The following is a 20,257-nucleotide window of genomic DNA, read 5'->3' on the forward strand; positions in this document are numbered from 1 at the left end:
GACAGAGTTGAACAGTCCCAATCCTTTTTGACTCCAAAAAATTAATATTGAATGCCTGAGATATCCTACCTTATACTGAAGAAATTAATGCTAGGAAGAGCGGTTTGAGTTTCAAAAGGCAGTACAATCGATTCATGTCATTGCCTATTTCTTTCATGTTCTTTAGTACCAGCATTGATCCATATTAACTCTCGACTGTCCAAGTGCCAAGAGGGATCAAATCTCTCAAGACAAAAACCTTTTTTTGAATGTAATACTTGAAGAAGGGGTTTTTGATCCCTCTTGACACTTAATAGATTTGGAGTTAAGATGGATCTATGTTGGTTCTTTATAATACTATTTCTTATTTTTAATTATATGAAAACCCTCATAATACATATAGCTACATACATATATGTGTGGCATTTTTCTTTGACATGGTTTATAATCTTTTTATTTAACCTTTTAATTGTTGAAAAATGTAACTAGGTTCAATGTTCATAAAATGTATTTGTCAAAGGAATTCTTATTATTGTTACAATGACTTATTAAAGCATGGGTTTCATGCTTGGGTCATCATTTTATTAGTCAAAGTCTCCATCGTGGACTCCAAGGATTAATAAAGAGTCATTAGAGTCATTGTATATTTTATGAGACCCTTCTTGGGTTTTCGAACGATGTAAAAAGAATTATTTTTGAGTCAAAAATGAATTATGTAACCTCCACATCAAGTCGGCCTCAAGGAAGGTAATTCGACCTCATTGGAAGGTTGTATACACAAGTTAGTTCGACTTCATTTGGAGCATCTCACTCTCTCAAGCATAGTTCGATATCTCAAGCTAGAAGCTAGGAAAAAGTATGAAGTTAAAGGAGGGGCCTAAAAGGAGTGTGGGTTTGGTCAAGGAGGAAGGGAAGAAGAAAATCAAAGTTTTGGTTTCTCTCTTTCTCGTGTGGGCTGGTTTAGGAGATCGAAGTCTCCTAGTCAAGGTCGAAGTTGTTGTTGATGTCGGAAGCTACTAAGTCGAAGTTGTTGGGGTCAAAGTGTTGCTGCTAGGTCGATGGTTGGATCGAAGAAGGAGAGGTTGGCTTGGTGTGGAGGAGGTCTTAGTCTAGGTTGAAGAGTCTCAAGGAAAACTATTGAAGGAAGAGACTTTTGACTGGATTTTCCCCTAGATAGGGGTTTTGCCCTGACAGAGTGCCTACATCTTGTGTCTTGTGTTTTTGTGATCTTCATGCACACATAATTTGGTAATTGCTTGATGAAAGATAATATAACAAATAGGTAAAAGAAGTCAACATAATTCACAAGTAATTATCAAGAGAGAGAAATCTAACCCTAATCCTGCTAGCATTGATTTCTCAACCTGGTATCAGAGCTAAGGTCAAAGAAGATTGAAGATATGTTAAAATTGGCAACTAGAGCCAAACTCCATGTGGGTCATCTTATTTATGGCAGCTGATATTTTTCTTCGATCCCTCTCATCGAGAAGTGTAGGATTGATCTAAAGATCATCCGATTCCGATAAGTATTCACGGAGTTATGAATTTATTTGTGTTATAAGAAAATTCGTCAAGGTCGGCCAGCAACCAAATAACCCACACATGTGCTCAACATTTTAGAATAAAAGGGGGTGACTTGATAGTCATTTCTACACACTTCACTCTTGATTTCTCTCCACTTGTTTTGCGTTTTAGTGGAAGAGAAATCTAGAAGGATGAAGCCCTAGGAGCAATCAAAAGGAGAAGGCCCTACGCTACCCTAATGGAGATCAGATCACAGTCGTGGAAGGGATCTCTACACTGCCCTAATGGAAGTCAAATCACAACTATGGTAGATACGCTAACCTAGAAGAGACCTTACCTTTAACGCAGTTATGGAGGAAGCCTCAACAAGATATACGCTGCCCTAGCCGCAAGCTATGATGCCCTAGACGCGGGCCTACAATGCCCTAGACGCAGGTCAGTTCTTGCTGGAAGAAGGACCGAGGAATTCTGCTATAGGAGGCCGAGTTCTAGGGCTAAGAGGGCTAGCTACTAGACCGAGTAAAGAAGGAAAAAAACGCTGGTTGTCTGGGCACTTTTGGAGGAACCGAAAACCTAAACAGGAGGGTTGTAAGTGGTGTAATCGACAGCAAGTAGGGAGGATTTGTTTGGGAAGAAAATCTGCAGTCTTGGGAGCTTAGACAGCCAAGTTTTAGGGCTGTAATAGTGGTTATAGTTAGCCCTAACCAGAGGGCCAAGATTACAGAGGAAGGTACAGAATTCAAGGACAAGGAGGACAGCAGATTGTTGATAAGCAAGGTATGGTTGTTCTATTGTTTTGATGCTTGTTGGGTTGTTGTAGGTTACAATGGGACAGCAACAACAACTTGCAGCAAACACATAGCAGCAATAGCATGGTGCTACAATTGGGACAGCACCATGGTACAACAATGTACAATGGGATAGCACCATGGTACAGCAATGTTCAATGGGACAACAGCATGTTGGGATAGCAACAATGATGGGACAACGCAATGACATGCTAACAAATAGGACAGCAATGACATTGTGCAGCAACAGCATAATGGGACAGCAGCAACAGCAAGGTGCAGCAAGTACATGGTGGCAAGCATGGTGCTACAAACACATTGGGACAGCTAGGCTATGATGCTTGGTGGAGCATGGTACATGGGACAGCAAGCAATCATTGTGCAACAATGAGATGCAGCATGATGGGTACGATGAGGTACAAGATGAGGCAACATTGGTGGGTGCAGCAAGATGTTGCAGTACAGGAAGGTGCCGCATAAGGCGCAATAGTATGATGATGAGGTCCAACATAGTGATGATGGGCGCAGCACAGTGAGGTGCAACACTATGATGGGTGATGAAGTCACCTGAGAGAATCAGTTGAAGCAGCGTGTCCTCAACTGAGTTTGGCTACATCGTGTATCATCTTCTTAGAGATGATCTATGCTCTTATTTAGATAAGTCAAAGTGTTTGACTTCGATCGCAAATGTACTATCTCTCTCTCTCTCTGCTGAACCACTGAAGAACATATAAGAATAATTGATCAAGGGTTTCCCCACATTGGGGTTTGTCCCTGGCCAGGGCCACATCTTGTTTCCTCTTGTCTTGGCTTGTCTTCTGCGATCTATGTTTATGTTCTATCTGCAATTTACTTTAATGCTGATGTCATTGCTAATCTGAAAATGATATTGAGCTAACTATGAAAATTGAAATAAATTGCTCTAAGCATAGAACGTACCTATAATTAACAAGATCACTTCGTTGGCTTGAAGGAAATGATTACTCCCTCTATGATAAGAATGGGATTCAATACTGCAGGAAATTGTATCAAAAGGATCTTCTCCTACTTATTCAACAAATTCAAAAGTCAAGGGTTCTTGGTTGCACTTACAGATTCACTTGATAATGATAATGCATGGATTATTGACAGTGAAGCATCTAGGTATATGAAAAAAAGAGTAAACAACCTCACACTCTATCAAAGGAATCATCTTCTCATACAGTGGAATTGGGAGATAACAAAAGCTATTAGAGGCATGGGATCAATATCATTAAAGCTGAAGAATGGAGCTAAGATGAAGGAGGAGGAAAATGACAGTTTAAGGATCTATTGAAAATAATCTAAGGAATGTCAAGAAGTTGATTAAAGTATCATATAAGAAGACCTTACTATCTTACTATCAAGCCTACTATCTTCAAGGACAATGTCTAACACAATAAAGTGTTGGAATTTTTAAGTCTATCTGTTAGAAACCCTCCATGTACTTTCTGATTTATTCCTTCCTACTTGTTCTGATTAATTAACAAGTTATTTACCATGTAAATACTGAAAATAAACACAAGTACATGCTCAACACATTATAGATCATCAACTGAAGGAAACAGAAACAAGCACACAAATGACACCATTATTTTTGGACTAATGTCCCCGGAAAAACCCAATGCGGGAAAACCAGTATAACTATCAGAGGGTTTGATTTATTAAGCAGTTTCAGAATACAATCTGGGTGTCAAATCCGGCTCACCCAACAGAGAAAAATCTCGGCAATAGTACCTCTCCTTCGGAGACAGATGCTCTGGCTAAAACACTGGATAAACACTCTGGCAGCTCCTCAACTCCAACCTGCCCCACGAAAAACCCCAGCGTCATCCTCTAGGGACTGCGCCAGCCTCTTCTGCCCTCTGCGTCAGCTTTCCCGACAGTTCATGTTGTTCCCAGCAATTCCGGCTTCTGCCCTCTGCATCAGCTTTCCCGGCAATTCCGACAGTTCCAACTTCTACCCTCTGCATCAGCTTTCCCAGCTGTTTCGACAGTGCCTGGCAATTCCGACTGTTCCCAGCAGTTCCGGCTTCTGCCCTCTGCGCCAACTTTCCCAGTTGTTGTGTTGATTCTCCCTGCACTAACTCTGCCTCTCTACTTCTGTATTCACTAACCCTCAACTGCAACTCCAAATCACTCTCTCAACTTTCTCAGCAAACCCAGACCCAGAAAGTCGAAATCTTGATCTCTTGGTGTGTTCTCCAAGTGACCCTCAAGCATCCTCTTATACTTTTCTCGTTGGCAAATTAGCGGCTGAGATTAAGTCCCTAATCAACGGCTAAGATTAGATCTGTCTTGACCCATGTATTTTGGACCATTCTAACACATTTTTATATTAATTCACATTAATATTTTATTTTCCCTAAGTTTAGACTTAGGGACTCTATTAAACATATTAATTATTTTAATATCTCCCAAATTGTTTAGAATCTGCCCAAACCCTTTCTGGGTATTGGAGATCTCATGTGCCTTAGCCTCTCCACCAATCTTCATGGCTAGAGCACATCCGATACTACCCCAAATCAACACTCCCTCTTAGCGAGGACTGTGTTGTAGTAATACTCCTCACTAAGTATCACTCTGATCATCCGACATCGGTCCCTGTGCTGATGTTAGCCCTGTTGCCCAACAGCCTCTGCACTACTGCATCCTGTACTGCTACCCATGGCCCTGCCACTGGCACTACTACATCCGTACTGCAACTCCCTCTGCATCTGTGTTGCTGCCCATGGCCCTGCCACTGCCACTGCTGCATTTGCACTGCAACCCCTCTCATCATGCTGCATTGTGCTGCCCATAGCACTACCACTACTAACTGCTTCACTGCAACACAGTTACTGAGAAGTAAGTAACTGATCTCCCAACTCTGACATCTCCGTCAGGCTAGAAACACTCCTAATGCTGAAGCTCCCTCTGTCACTAAAAAGTGCTCCCTCTCTGACCTCTGCGCTGCTGCAACAACTCCATGCATCTCGCACTGTTGCACACCTATCTATGCCATCCTACACTGGTGCAACACTCTCGTGCCTCTCGCACTATTGCAGCCTGCTAGCCTCGTGCTGTCCTAGGAATCTTGCACTGTAGCTCCCTCTGTCGCTCCATCTGCATTTGTCTCTACTAACATCGCCAGTACTGCTACTCCTCTTCGGGGATCCCATAGCAAGGTCTAATCCAAGAGGCTGGGTACCTCGAGGATCCTACCCCTCATCGCCTGTAGTCCGCCTGACTACAGCTCGATGTCTCCCCACTTTTTCTGAAGTGGTGCATGAGCACTCATGACACAGTCATCATTTGTCTCCACTTCCTTCTCTGCCCTTGCTAGCGCTGCCTTGATCTCGAAGGCCTCTTCTTTAACCTTCTTCCTTGGACACTGGGTCGCATAATGACCCAGCTCCCCACAGTGGAAGCATTTGACCTTGGAGAGGTCCTTCTTCTTCCGCTTTTCTTGCTTACCCTCAGATGCTAGGGCAGCATCCACCTCCTCCTCCTTCTTGATTATGATCCCCTTCTTCCTGCTTCTCGTCTTGGTCACCCTCCTAATCTCTTCTTAGCGAAGAGCCACCCACATTTCCTCCCAATCTGGAAGGGTTGCCTTGCCCAGTATTCTCTGGAAAAACACCTCCCAGTCTTCTGAGACTGCATTCAGGGTTGTTCTCACCATCAACTCTGCATCTGGCATGGCCCTTATGGAAGTCAGCTGATCTCGGATCTCCTTCAATCGACCGAGGAAGGTGTTGATCTGTTCTCCCTTCTGCATCTAGTATGACCGCAACTGATTTTCTAGGAGCATCTTCCTCTGCACGAAAGTATGTTGATACAACTTGGTCAGGGCCTCCCACATCTCCCGTGTCGTATTCTTCTCGGCAATATGTGGTACTATATGATCCTTGACCCCGTCAAGAATGATACTATTGGCCCTCGCCATTCCTTCCTCATACCTATCATTGTCAGCTGGGTCAACTGGGGCCGCTATCGTCTTCAAGGCGAAGTGCTTGACACGATTTCTATCAAGTATGGATAAGATTCTGGCCTTCTAGACTACAAAGTTTGAGGCTCCGTCCAGTCTATCCTGGGCTCTTACTCCATGTAGTGACATTCCGCTACTCTTCTACTTCCCTCCTGGAAGTTCTCGATGTGACTCCCTCTGAGCCTCGATTTCCCTCTTGGAAATCCTTCTATCGATGTCAAGATGCTGCCTACTCTGATCGTCTGTGCAACCGCACCACTGATCCGGATTTCTCGGCTAGAAATCCCCGGTAGCAACTCCCTCCTCCTTGGCCTTGGCTGTTAGGTATTGTTCTGACAACAATACCCCACTAGCTCCACTCTGCAACTTATCCACAAGCTCCTAAACCCCAGCAACCTGAAGGTGAAAGCTCCTAGGCTCTGCGTAGTCCCATCACCGGAAAAATAGCTCCCTAAGCCAACTGCGTCAACCCTCCTGGCCTCTGCGTGAGCCTGTCTTTGCCTCCCTCAGCCTCTACGCAGCCTCTTCTTGGCCCGAACTTGATGACGCAAGCACTGCGTCACCCCTTCCTTGTTGTTTTGTTGCTAGGAACAGCATTTGTCACTCAGGACAGCTGTTTTCTGTTGTTGTTGCTCTGCTCGGCTGATGTCCTCAGTTCTCCTGTGATCTACAACCACCCTCTGATACCATATTGGAATTTCTAAGTCTATCCGTTAGAAACCCTCCATGTACTTTCTAATTTATTCCTTCCTACTTGTTCTGATTAATTAACAAGTTATTTACCATGTAAATGTTGAAAACAAACACAAGTACATGCTCAACGCATTACAGATCATCAACTGAAGGAAACAGAAACAAGCACACAAATGACATTGTTATTTTTGGACTAATATCCTCGAAAAAGCCCAATGCGGGGAAAACCGGTGCAGCCATCTGAGGGTTTGATTTATTAAGCAATTTCAGAATACAATCTAGGTGCCAAATCCGGCTCACCCAACAGAGAAAAATCTCGGTAGTAGTACTTGTCCTTCGAAGACAGATGCTCCAGCTGAAACCCCGGATAAACACTCTAGCATCTCCTCAGCTCCAATCTGCCCCACGAAAAACCCCAACGTCAGCGTCTAGGGACTGCATCAGCCTCTTTTGCCCTCTGCGTCAACTTTCCTAGCAGTTCCGGCGATTCCGGCTTCTGCGCTCTGCATCAGCTTTGCCGGTAGTTCTAGCAGTTCCTGGCAATTCCGGCTTCTACCCTTTGCGTCAGCTTTCCCGGCTGTTTCGGCAGTTCCAGGCAGTTTCGGTTGTTCCTGGCAGTTCCGGCTTCTGCCCTCTACATCAGCTTTCCCGGCTGTTCCGACAATTCCCGGCAGTTCTAGCTGTTTCCAGAAGTTCCGGCTTCTACCCTCTACATCAGCTTTCCCAGTTGCTGCTTTGATCCTCCCGACACTCTCTCTGCCTCTCTGCTTTTGTATTCACTACCCCTCAGCTGCAACTCCAGATCACTCTCTTAAATTTCTCAGCAAACCCAGCCCCAGAAAGTCGAAATCTTGATCTCTTAGTGTGTTTTCCAAGTGACCCTCAAGCCTCCTCTTATACTTTTCTCAACGGCTGAGATTAAGTCCCTAATCAACGGCTAAGATTAGATCTGGCTTGATCCTTGTATTTTGGACCATTCTAACATAGTTTTATATTAATTCACATTAATATTTTATTTTCCCTAAGTTTAGACTTAGGGACTCCATTAAACATATTAATTATTTTAATATCTCCCAAACTGTTTAGAATCTGCCCAAACCCTTTCTAGGTATTGGAGATCTCATGTGCCTTAGCCTCCACCAATTTTCGTGGCTAGAGCACATCCGATGCTACCCCAAATCAACAAAAAGGAAGAGAACAAATTAGAAGAATCATTCTCATCCTCGAAAAGAATAAATTCTTGGATCTAGTAAAAGGAAAAGTGAAGAAGTCTACAAAGAAATCAAGAAATCTAAAGGGCCTAGAAAGAAGGGACAGGGATCAAGCAAACTTTTCCAAAGAAGTTTCACCAAAGAAGAACATGATGGAAGGACCCAAAATCAAAGACCTATTTGCTAGGAACTCTTAATGACTCTATCCCTTGCATCCCTCAAGCTTGGAAGAAGTCCTTACCAACTTCCAAAGATAAGTATCTTACTCCTTGTATTGTCTTTTATATTTGGTTTCCCTTACTTATCTAAGTTTGTTTATATTAAATACTAATCACATTTCTAGTCATACTTTTTGTTTAGAAAAGACTTGTTGAATACTCAAGGAACATGGAAGAAGGCTTCACAAGACAAAGCATTTGAATTACAAGGCTTGTTAAGAAACAAGAGGTATTGAAGTACAAGTTTTGCTCTCTCCATATTCATTCTTGATAAACCATTACTAACATCTTTTTGTCGAGCTCTCTTGAATCTTAAAGATTCTTGATTGGGTGATTCATCATTAGATAAATCTACCCTCATATTTTTATTACTCTTGTTGAAGTATAGAAAGGTTCATTGTGAAAACCCTAACTTAAGGGTATGTTGATAATTATGTGCGGAACCCTAGACTACTTAGGGTCATTGATGAAGTCCAAAGGAAAATGTCTGATGTTTTGATGAAGTCGTGTTTGGTATTTTGGTATGGTTACGGAAAGCCTAACTTCTTAGGGTTTAATGATAATGTCTGAAATCCTGAACCTTTGAAGTATTGGTAATTTAGGGTTTGCTATGTTTTGTATTCTAGATCATTAGGGTTTGGTAGGTGGTATAAGCAAAACCCTTATAATGTCCTAGAAATGAAATCCTTGGCATGTGTGTGTTTGTCAGATAAAACCCTAGTCTAATCAAGTTTGTTATATGTCTAACTCTTATTGATATTTGTGAATTTGAGTTTGACTAACTGCTAAATTTAGGTATGTTCTATGCTTAGAGCAATTTATTTCAATTTTCACAGTTAGCTCAATATCTTTTCCAGATTAGCAATCACATCAGCATTAAAGTAAATTGCACATAGAACATAAACATAGATCATAGAAGACAAGCCAAGACAAGAGGACACAAGATGTGGCACTAGCCAGGGACAAACCCCAATGTGGGGAAACCCTTGATCAATTCTTCTTATAAGTTCTTCAATAGTTTAGCAGAGAGAGAGAGAGAGATAGTACATATACAAAGTAAGTCAACACTTTGACTTATCTAAATAAGAGCATAGATCATCTCTAAGAAAATGATACATGAGGTGCAGAACTCAGTTGAAGACATGCTGCTTCAACTAATTCTCCATCGCCTTGCTGCACCTATCAATGTGTTTCTCCTCATCATCATGTTGCACCCATCATCACTATGCCGCATCTCATCATGCTTCACTAGCCATGACTTTACCCATCATTGTGCTCAATGTATACTGCAAGGTATCATCACGCCTCACCATTGTCATAAAGTTGCTCTTCATCACATGCTCCCAACACCAGGCTGCATTCAATCATTATGCAGCATTATACTGTTGTCTCTAACACCATGTTGCATCCCACTACTGCATATAGTTATGTAGTTGCATCCATAGGATGTATCTTAACATGTTGCATTAACAGCAGTAGTATCCAACCATAATGCTTCATCAATATTATCCACCATGTGACCTTGTTGTCCCATGCTTCTTTGCAACACCATGTGACCTTGCTATCCCATGCTTCTTTCCAGCACCATGTGACCTTGTTGTCCCATGCTTCTTTGCAGCACCATGTGACCTTGTTGTCCCATGCATCTTTCCAGCACCATGTGACCTTGTTGTCCCATGCATCTTTCTGCACTAGTCGCCTAGTTGTCCCATGTATCCTGGCTCCACCAAGCTCCATTGCCTAGTTGTCCCATTTACTAGCACTGTTGTCACTTCAACACTGTTATTCCAAGTCCTGTTTTCACTGCTACTTACATTGTGATTGGTTAGGGCATCTGGCAGCGCTTACACACCCATCTATCAGTCCAGAAACAGCCCTCAAAGACTGCAACACACCTTCATGAGTCACCTCCCCTAGCACCTCAATGTGTTGCACCATGCTGCACCCATCATCACTATGCTGCATCTCATCATGCTTCGCTAGCCATGACTTTACCCATCGTTGTGCTCAATGTATATTGCAAGGTATCATCACGCTTCACCATTGTCATAGAGTTGCTCTTCATCACATGCTCCCAACACCAGGCTGCATTTGATCATTATGCAGCATTATACTGTTGTCTCTAACACCATGTTGCATCCCACTGCTGCATCTAGTTATGTAGTTGCATCTATAGGCTGTATCTTAACATGTTGCATTAACAGCGGTAGCATCCAACCATAATGCTTCGTCAATATTATCCACCATGTGACCTTGTTGTCCCATGCATCTTTGCAGCACCATGTGACCTTGTTGTCCCATGCATCTTTCTGCACTAGTCACCTAGCTGTCCCATGTATCCTAGCTCCACCAAGCTCCATTGCCTAGTTGTCCCATTTACGAGCACTGTTGTCCCTTCAACATTGTTATTCCAAGTCTTGTTTTCATTGTTGCTCACATTGTCACTGGTTAGGGCATCTAGCAGCACTTTCAAACCCATCTATCAGTCCACAAACAACCCTCAAAGACTGCAACACACCTTCATGAGTCACCTCTCCTAGCACCTCATGTGTTGCACCATGTTGCACCCATCATCACTATGCTGCATCTCATCATGCTTCACTGGCCATGACTTTACCCATTGTTGTGCTCAATGTATACTGCAAGGTATCATCACGCTTCACCATTGTCAAAAGTTGCTTTTCATCACATGCAGCCAACACCAAGCTGCATTCGATCATTATGCAGCGTTATATTGTTGTCTCTAACACCATGTTGCATCCCACTGTTGCATCTAGTTATGTAGCTGCATCCATAGGTTGTATCTTAACATGTTGCATTGACAACGGTAGTATCCAACCATAATGCTTCCTCAATATTATCCACACCAGCATGTGAGCTTGTTGTCCCATGCTTCTTTGCAACACCATGTGACCTTGTTGTCCCATGCATCTTTGCAGCACCATGTGACCTTGCTATCCCATGCATCTTTCTGCACTAGTCACCTAGTTGTCCCATGTATCATGGCTCCACCAAGCTCCATTGCCTAGTTGTCCCATTTACTAGCATTGTTGTCCCTTCAACACTGTTATTCCAAGTCTTGTTTTCACTGTTGCTTACATTGTGACTGGTTAGGGCATCTAGCAGCCCTTACACACCCATCTATCAGTCCACAAACAGCGCTCAAAGACTGCAACACACCTTCATGAGTCACCTCCCCTAGCATGATGTTGTTCTGGGCATATTCGAGCCCTCAATTCACCTTACACAAGTCCTAACTATGATGTTATGGCATGCGGCCTAGCACACAGTACTTCTATAGCTTACGGCCCACATATCAAGCCCAAAACAGGCCTCATCTACCTCAGCCTTCAAGGAAGGTACTTCAGGACTTTATAACAGCAATTCAATCTTCATAAAATGACCCTAAAACAGCCATTGTTGTTTTGTCCCTCTTGCTGGTTAGGGAAACCTTAGGACTGCGGTTAGGGTCACTCGAAAACCACCAGCTTGTGGGACTTGTTTGGACTGTGGCCAGGGCTTGTAGAGGCCTCCTCTAAACATCATTGTGGTAGCCTCCTTTACAGCGTTGTGGCTTCTCCTTCAAGACTGCGTTAAGCCTCCTTCTAGGACAACATTAGGCCTCTTCCTAGGACAGCGTTAGGCCTCTTCTAGACTACGTAGAGACCAGCGTATAGGTTAGGGTTGTCTTCCTTGATGGCGTTAGGGCTTCTCTTCTTCCTAACTTGACTGCGTCCTCTTGGTTAGGGCAGACTACGACTAGACATCCTTTAGCATTGCGGCTAGGGCATCCTCCTCCTAGGATCTCTTCCACTAAAACCCAAGACAAGTGGAGAGAAATCAAGAGAGAAGTGTGTGCGAAATGACTCTCAAGTCATCTCCTTTTATACTAAAACGTTGAGCACATGTGGGTGTTATTTAGCTATTGGCCGACCTTGACGAATTGTCTTATAACACAAATAAATTCATAACTCCATGAATACTTATCGGAATCGGATGATCTTTAGATCAATCCTACACCTCTCGATGAGAGGGATCCAAGAAAAATATCAGCTGCCATAAATAAGAAGACCCACATGGAGTTTGGAGCTAGTTGCCAATTTAACACTCCCTCTCAACTAGGGAGAACTCCATCTGTTGATCCATCTGCCAGACTGTACTATCTCTGCCATCAGTGCCCTACACTGCTCTGCTCTACTCTACGTTGTTGAACCATGAAGAAGAAGAATTGATCGAGAATGTCTCATACCATTCTCTACTAACCCAAAGTCAGTTCCATATGAAGAGAGTGTGTCATACCACTCTTACTGATCCTAGATCAATTCCAAAAGAGAGTGAGTTATGTCACTCTTACTAACCCAAAGTCAGTTGCATTGATCCCAGAACAATATCACGAGAGTGTCTCAAACCACTCATACTGATCCCAGATCAATGGAGGTCATCCATAGGGAGTACGCTAGATACAACGATGCATCCATAGATAGTACTACTATGGTCCCTAACCCCATTTCCCTGCTCATTGGCCAGATGAGAGGTACTTCCCATGTGTCCCAGACTGCATGGGTAGGATGCCTCAATAGGAGAACCACTCATCCTATCCCTAAGTCACGACGGGGTACCGCAGGGGAACGCTGGGCCGTTCGCCCTATACACAGTGCACCATTAGGGGAGGGTGAGTCTCCTTATGGTCCCTTGTTGCTCCAAGAAGTACCCCAAGCCCCCCGGAGCTCCCAGAGCTCAATGCATGCATCATGCAGGACCCTCATAAGAGGGTCTTTCAACGACTCCAAGTTGTTTGAGAAAGTCACAAATTTGACCCTTCCCTGGGGCTTCGACAAAATGTCTGCGACCTGTACATCAGTCTCAATGTGATGGAGCCTCCTCACTCATCGATGTACCATATCCTAGATAAGGTAGTATCTGATGTCTATATGTTGGAGCAATCATAGAATACGAGATTCCTCAACAATCGAATCCGCCCCTGGTTGACACAAAAGATCACGGTGGTATCCACCATGTGTACAAACAGCTCGCTGAAGAGCTTCCGCAACCAGGCAACTTCATACGAGGTCATACTCGTAGCTATGTATTCGGTCTCAGCGGTGCTCAAAGCAACCATCTTCTGCTTCCTGCTCATCCAGGATATCGAGTAGAACCCAAAGAGAATCATCACTCAGAAGTGTTCTTGAGATCCTCTACACTGCCTGCCCAGTCAGCATTCGAATAATCATGCAGCTTCACATTTCCGACAATATATCTCAATCCATAAGAGATTGTGCCCCAAAGATATCTCAGAAGATTCTTGGCACCAATTCAGTGAGGCTCAACCATATGTGAGCCCAACATACTAACTGCAAAACATATATGTGGACAAAAGTTCACCAAGAACAATGCTAGTATGAGTTTATGAAACTCAAAGGCATTTCCCAAATCAGGTCCGACATCCCTACCACATAACTTCTGAAAGTTAAGCTCCTTCGAGGTAGTCACGGGCTTGCAGTTTACCATTCCAAATCCGGAATCCAACTCCCTCTTACTTCTCCAAATGAGAGGGTCTGCACCTGTTAGAAAAAGGTCATCCTCAGAAGGTGCCAGTATGAGAGGTCTATCATCCACAACCTTCGAGCAATGGTTTGGATCGACTTCACTCCTAATGAATCTCAGCTTCATCAGACAGCTATCAATCCTCTCATACTAAGCCCGGGGTGTTTTGCTTCAAGCCATAGAGGGCTTTCTTCCACCTGCATACATGAGATTCCCGATCATGAATCTCAAACCCCTCGGGTTGTTCCAAACCTGTGGACCTGCTATATGAGGGGAATGGTCCCCTTGTAAGGTTTTCCTTAGGTACATCTTAGACATGTACCTTCATGCACCATCTGACTCACATCGGGTAGGGCCCCATAATAAGTAGACCTCTGGTGCTATAGATGGGATGTGTCAATTAACATGGTCCCCAATGGACCATCCTGCAACTTGATATAGATTGCCAACCCTGAACCCATGAGTAAAAGCATCTTTGAAAATTCTATTTTCAAACACGTACCTTTTCATCGATGAATGCCACCCTATAACCTTTGACTTCCATTGTTGAAACGGACACCAGGTTCTTCTTGCGATCAGATACATAAAAGAGATTCTTGTAAATGGATCGAGTTACCCTCATCCAATTGAGGGGTAACATTCCCTACACCCTTTCCAGGATAGGTGGCATCGACTCCAAGTATAATCCCACGATTGTTTCCATCTCTACCAAGTTAGAGAGAGCACCCTTCTATCCGATGAAGTGCCTTGAAGCACTACAATCAATAAGCCAGATTCCCAAAGAGTCTAAAGGAGAGGGCCAATATAAGATAACGCTTCTTTATCTTATTAGAAACAACATTTGATTCTTCAGACCTGGGGTTCCTTGCTTTCTTTGAAGAGTCGGCTATTTCCTTGATGACCTGCATTACTTGTCATTCCTCCGATCATTGAAGATGTCCCTGGAATGATTGTTATCATCATCAAACGACGTCTCCCTACCTCGGACACTCCTTCGCATAATGGCTTATTACAAACAAGGCATATGCCTTTCCTTCCACCCTTAGATCCGAACTTCCCATTGAAGTGATCTTTAGGTAGGCCATCAGAAGCTTCCGTTGTGCCATTCTAATAATATTCTCTGCTTCGATTTCACCCTAGGTGAATTTGAAAAGGGATGAGGAATCCATTGATCCTTTTGTCCTTTCCCAACTGTCTTCGGTGATTGATCTTTCACTCTTGCTTGGGCTTTGTCTTCACCTCAACTCTGATCCCATGTTAAATTTAGGTATGTTCTATGCTTAGAGCAATTTATTTTATTTTTCACAGTGAGCTCAATATCTTTTCCAAATTAGCAATCACATCAGCATTAAAGTAAATTGTAGATAGAACATAAACATAGATCGCAGAAGACAAGCCAAGACAAGAGGACACAAGATGTGGCGCTAGCCAGGGACAAACCCCAATGTGGGGAAACCCTTGATCAATTCTTCTTATATGTTCTTCAATAATTCAGCAGAGAGAGAGAGAGAGAGAAATAGTACATATACAACATAAGTCAACACTTTGACTTATCTAAATAAGAGCACAGATCATCTCTAAGAAGATGATACATGAGGTAGCAGAACTCAGTTGAAGACATGCTGCTTCAACTGATTCTCCATTGCCTTGCTGCACCTATCATTGTGCTGCTCCTCATCATCATGCTACACCTCACTGTGTTGCACCCATCATCACTATGTTGCATCTCATCATGCTTCACTAGCCATGATTGTACCCATCGTTGTGCTCAATGTATACTGCAAGGTATCATCACATTGCACCAATGTCATTAAGTTGCTCTTCATCACATGCTCCCAACACTAGGCTGCATTCGATCATTATCCAGCGCTATACTGTTGTCTCTAACTCTGCATCCCACTGTTGCATCTAGTTATGTAGTTGCATCCATAGGCCGTATCTTAACATGTTGTGTTAACAGCTATAGTATCCAACCATAATGCTTCATCAATATTATCTACCATATGACTTTGTTGTCCCATGCTTCTTTGCAGCAACATGTGACCTTGCTGCCCCATGCATCTTTGCAGCACCATGTGACCTTGTTGTCCCATGCATATTTCTACACTAGTCACCTAGCTGTCCCATGTATCATGGCTCCACCAAGCTCCATTGCCTAGTTGTCCCATTTACTAGCACTGTTGTTCCAAGTCTTGTTTTCACTGCTACTTATATTGTGACTAGTTAGGGCATTTGGCAACCCTTACACACCCATCTATCAGTCCACAAACAGCCCTCAAAGACTGCAACACACCTTCATGAGTCACCTCCCCTAGCACATTGTTGTTCTGGGCATATTTGAGCCCTCAATTCACCTTACGCAAGTCCTAACTGTGATGCTATGGCCTACGGCCTAGCACACAATGCTTTTGTAGCTTACGGCCCACATATCAAGCCCAAAACAAGCCTCATCTACCTCAGCCTTCAAGGAAGGTCCTTCAGCCCTTTATAGCAGCAATTCGGTCTTCATAAAATGACCCTAAAACAGCCCACGTTGTTCTGTCCCTCTTGCTGGTTAGGGCAACCTTAGGATTGTGGTTAAGGTCACTCTAAACCACCAGCTTGTGGCACTTGTTTGGACTGCATCCAGGGCTTGTAGAGGCCTCCTCTAAACAGCGTTGTGGTAGCCTCCTTTACAGAGTTGAGGCTTCTCCTTCAAGACTGCGTTAGACCTCTTTCTAGGACAGCGTTAAGCCTCTTCCAAGGAGAGCATTAGGCCTCTTCTAGACTGCGTAGAGACCAGCGTATAGGTTAGGGTTGTCTTCCTTGATGGCATTAGGGCTTCTCTTCTTCCTCACTTGACTGCGTCCTCTTGGTTAGGGCAAACTGCGACTGGACGTCCTTTAGGACTACGGCTAGGGCATCCTCCTCCTAGATCTCTCTTCCACTAAAACCCAAGACAAGTGGAGAGAAATCAAGAGAGAAGTGTGTGTGAAATGACTCTCAAGTCATCTCCTTTTATACTAAAACGTTAAGCAAATGTAAGTGTTATTTAGTCGTTGGCCGACCTTGACGAATTGTCTTATAACACAAATAAAATCATAACTCGATGAATACTTATCGAAGTCGAATGATCTTTAGATCAATCCTACACCTCTCAATGAGAGGGATCCAAGAAAAATATCAGTTGCCATAAATAAGATGACCCACATGGAGTTTGACCCTAGTTTCCAATTTTAACACTAACACATGTTATGAGATGCCTATGCTTGATGATGGAATCCTAGATGTATGAGTTGACCTGCTTGTTGGTTGTCATGAGTCCTAGGGTTTAGAACTAAGCCCTAGTCGAAGTTTGCTTCTCTGAGATGATAGTTTTGTGAATTCTAGGGTTTTGTAATTAAACCTTAGCAGAAGTCCAAATCTTTGATATATGATGACTATGTGATAATTTGAAATTAGTGTAAGATTGTTGAAATATGAGTTTTTGACATCCAATTGTTTGAGAAAAATCTAAGGGTTTGCAACAAACCCTAGTAGAAGCTATTCATGTCATTGATTAAGCTATGATTGGTTTTTTATTGTTAAATCTCATGTATGAAATCTAGGGTTTTTATGAAACCCTAGTGGGAAGTCTAACATATGAATTATGAAAGTTGTTAGATACATTGTAGTTCTATATTTGTTTGAATTGTTTCTGGGATTTTCCATATGATATAGTAGGATATGTCATACCTCTGGAAGAACCATTGAAACCCTAGATGTAGTGAAAGTTGTAATGAAATGCTCAAAGTCTTGATGAATAGTATAGGATTTATAACAAAAACCCAGCAAGAAGTTGAAGAGTATGTGTCTCTTGTTTGCAATTTAAGTTTGGGCATCTGATATAAATGCTTCCGTGATTTTGAAATGGTTAACTTCGTGCTTCTATAGATTTGGTTGTACTTGCTATCTAATTTGTGAAGGAACATAATCTTCAAGAAAATGAAGATGTTCGAAAAGGTAAAGTTGATGTGATAAGCATGATGTGAATAACGATGGTCATGATAACTCTGATGAGAAGGATGGAAGCCATGAAAGATTCTCTGATGTCGTAGAAAAGAAGTTAAGCCCCCTAAGTTAAGAGGGAGCTTCAATGAAAGGAATCTCCCTAGGTTAAGAAGGAGCTTGGGTATATTCCTTGTATAGGAATAATTAGGTCCTCCTTGGTTAAGAGTGAGTGATGGATATGGTTCTCTACTTCACGTGTCATGCACTAGAGCAGGACTGACAGTCGTAAGTTTTAGTGAAGGCCATGAGTGAAAAAAGAAAATTGGAAAATGTGTTTTGAAGGACTGCTGAGATAAGAAAAGCTGGATCGATTTGTGGAATATGTTGTTGCATGAGAAGTAGGAAAGGAAGTTGTATGGTTGAGGAATCTTCTGTCAAGATTCATTGGAAAAGCTCTAAGTCCAATTATGAAAAGTTGAGAAGCAACATCAAATTGACTGGAAGACCCGGAGGTTTGTATCTATTTATGTACATTTGAAAGTTTGTCACTGATTGAGATTGTGTTTGTATCGGTAAATCTCTTGAAAGTTAGATAGCATGTTTTACATGCCTAGAGTTGTCAATCAGTTTGATTGGGAGAGATTTGGTGTCGATCTGTTTGATCGGGAAGGATTTGTTACCGATTGGAATAATCGGGAAGTTGAGGCTTTGTGTGTGAGACATTGCCTGGGAGGACATCTGGTCGGCACTATGTGTTGATGTCTAGTTCCCAAAGTAGGGAGGGTGGCGTTGGTCGTAGAGCTCTGACCTCGGATACGCACCTAGATCCCTGGGTTGATGGTTAGTAAGTAAGCCTAATGGTACCTAGAGAGGTTGAAAGCTTTAGTCCATCTTAGTCCCACTTGGATAGATTGCCCTGGTCAGGAATCTAGTCCATGGCATTATGGTGCCTAAATTGTTGAGAAACCTTAGATAGATTGCCCTAGTCAGGAATCTAGTCCATGGCATTGTGGTGCCTAAATTGTTGAGAGACCTTAGATAGATTGCCCTAGTCAGGAATCTAGTCCATGGCATTGTGGTGCCTAAACTCTTCATAGTTCATATAGTTTGAGATCTTTCGTATGAATACCTCCCTAGTTAAGAGGGAGTGTTGAAAAATGTAAATAGGTTTGGTCTTCATAAAATGTATTTGTCAAAAGAATTTTTATTATTGTTACAATGACTTATTAAAGCATGGGTTTCATGCATGGGTCATCATTTTATTAGTCAAAGTCCCCATTGTGGACTCCTAGGATTAATAAAGAGTCATTAGAGTCGTTGTATATTTTCTGAGACCCTTCTTGGGTTTTCGAACATGTAAAAAGAATTGTTTTTGGGTCAAAAATGAATTATGTAACCTCCATATCAAGTCGACCTCAAGAAGATCAAGTCGGCCTCAAGGAAGGCAATTCGACCTCATTGGAAGGCTATATATACAAGGTAGTTCAAATTCATTTGGAGCATCTCACTCTCTCAAGCATAGTTCGATATCTGAAGCTGGAAGTTGGAAGTTGGGAAAAAGTGGGAATTTGAAGTAAGAGGCTAAAAAGAGTGTGATTTTGGTCAAGGAGGAAGGGTTGAAGAAAATCTTAGTTTTGGTCTCTCTCTCTCTCTCTCTCTCTCTCTCTCTCTCTCGTGTGGGCTGATTTAGGAGATCAAAGTCTCCTAGTCAAGGTCAAAGTTGCTAATGCCGAAAGCTGCCAAGTCGAAGTTGTTGGGGTCGAAGTGTTGCTACTACCAAGTCGAAGTTGCTGGGGTCGAAGTGCTACTGCTGCTAGGTCGAAGGTTGGATCAAAGAAGGAGAGGTTGGCTTGGTGTGGACGAGGTCTTTGTCTAGGCTGAAGAGTCTCAAGGAAAACTATTGAAGGAAGAGATTTTTGACTAGGTTTTCCCCTAGATAGGGGTTTTGCCATGGCAAAGTGCCTACATCTTGTGCCATGTGTTTTTGTGATCTTTATGCACACATAATTTGGTAATTGCTTGATGAAAGCTAATATAACAAATAAGTAAAAGAAGCCAACGTAATTCACAAGTAATTATCAAGAAAAAATAAATTTAACCCTCATCCTACTAGCATTGATTTCTTAACATTAATGTGATATGCATAGCATATATTTTTTATAGATATATGTGTGAGTGTGTATGTGTGTATTGTAAGGATTTTAGTAGCATTAGAAATAAGAATATTTCTAGGTATACAAATGTTATATATATATATATATATATATATATATATATATATATTGATGATTCATATTTGTGACTATGATATTTCAGAAAATTATGTTTAAATTTAGTTAATTA

The sequence above is a fragment of the Pinus tabuliformis genome, chromosome X (assembly GCF_031772625.1).
Source record: "Pinus tabuliformis cultivar Carrire ecotype Pingquan chromosome X, CPIR1, whole genome shotgun sequence".
Taxonomy (NCBI): domain Eukaryota; kingdom Viridiplantae; phylum Streptophyta; class Pinopsida; order Pinales; family Pinaceae; genus Pinus; species Pinus tabuliformis.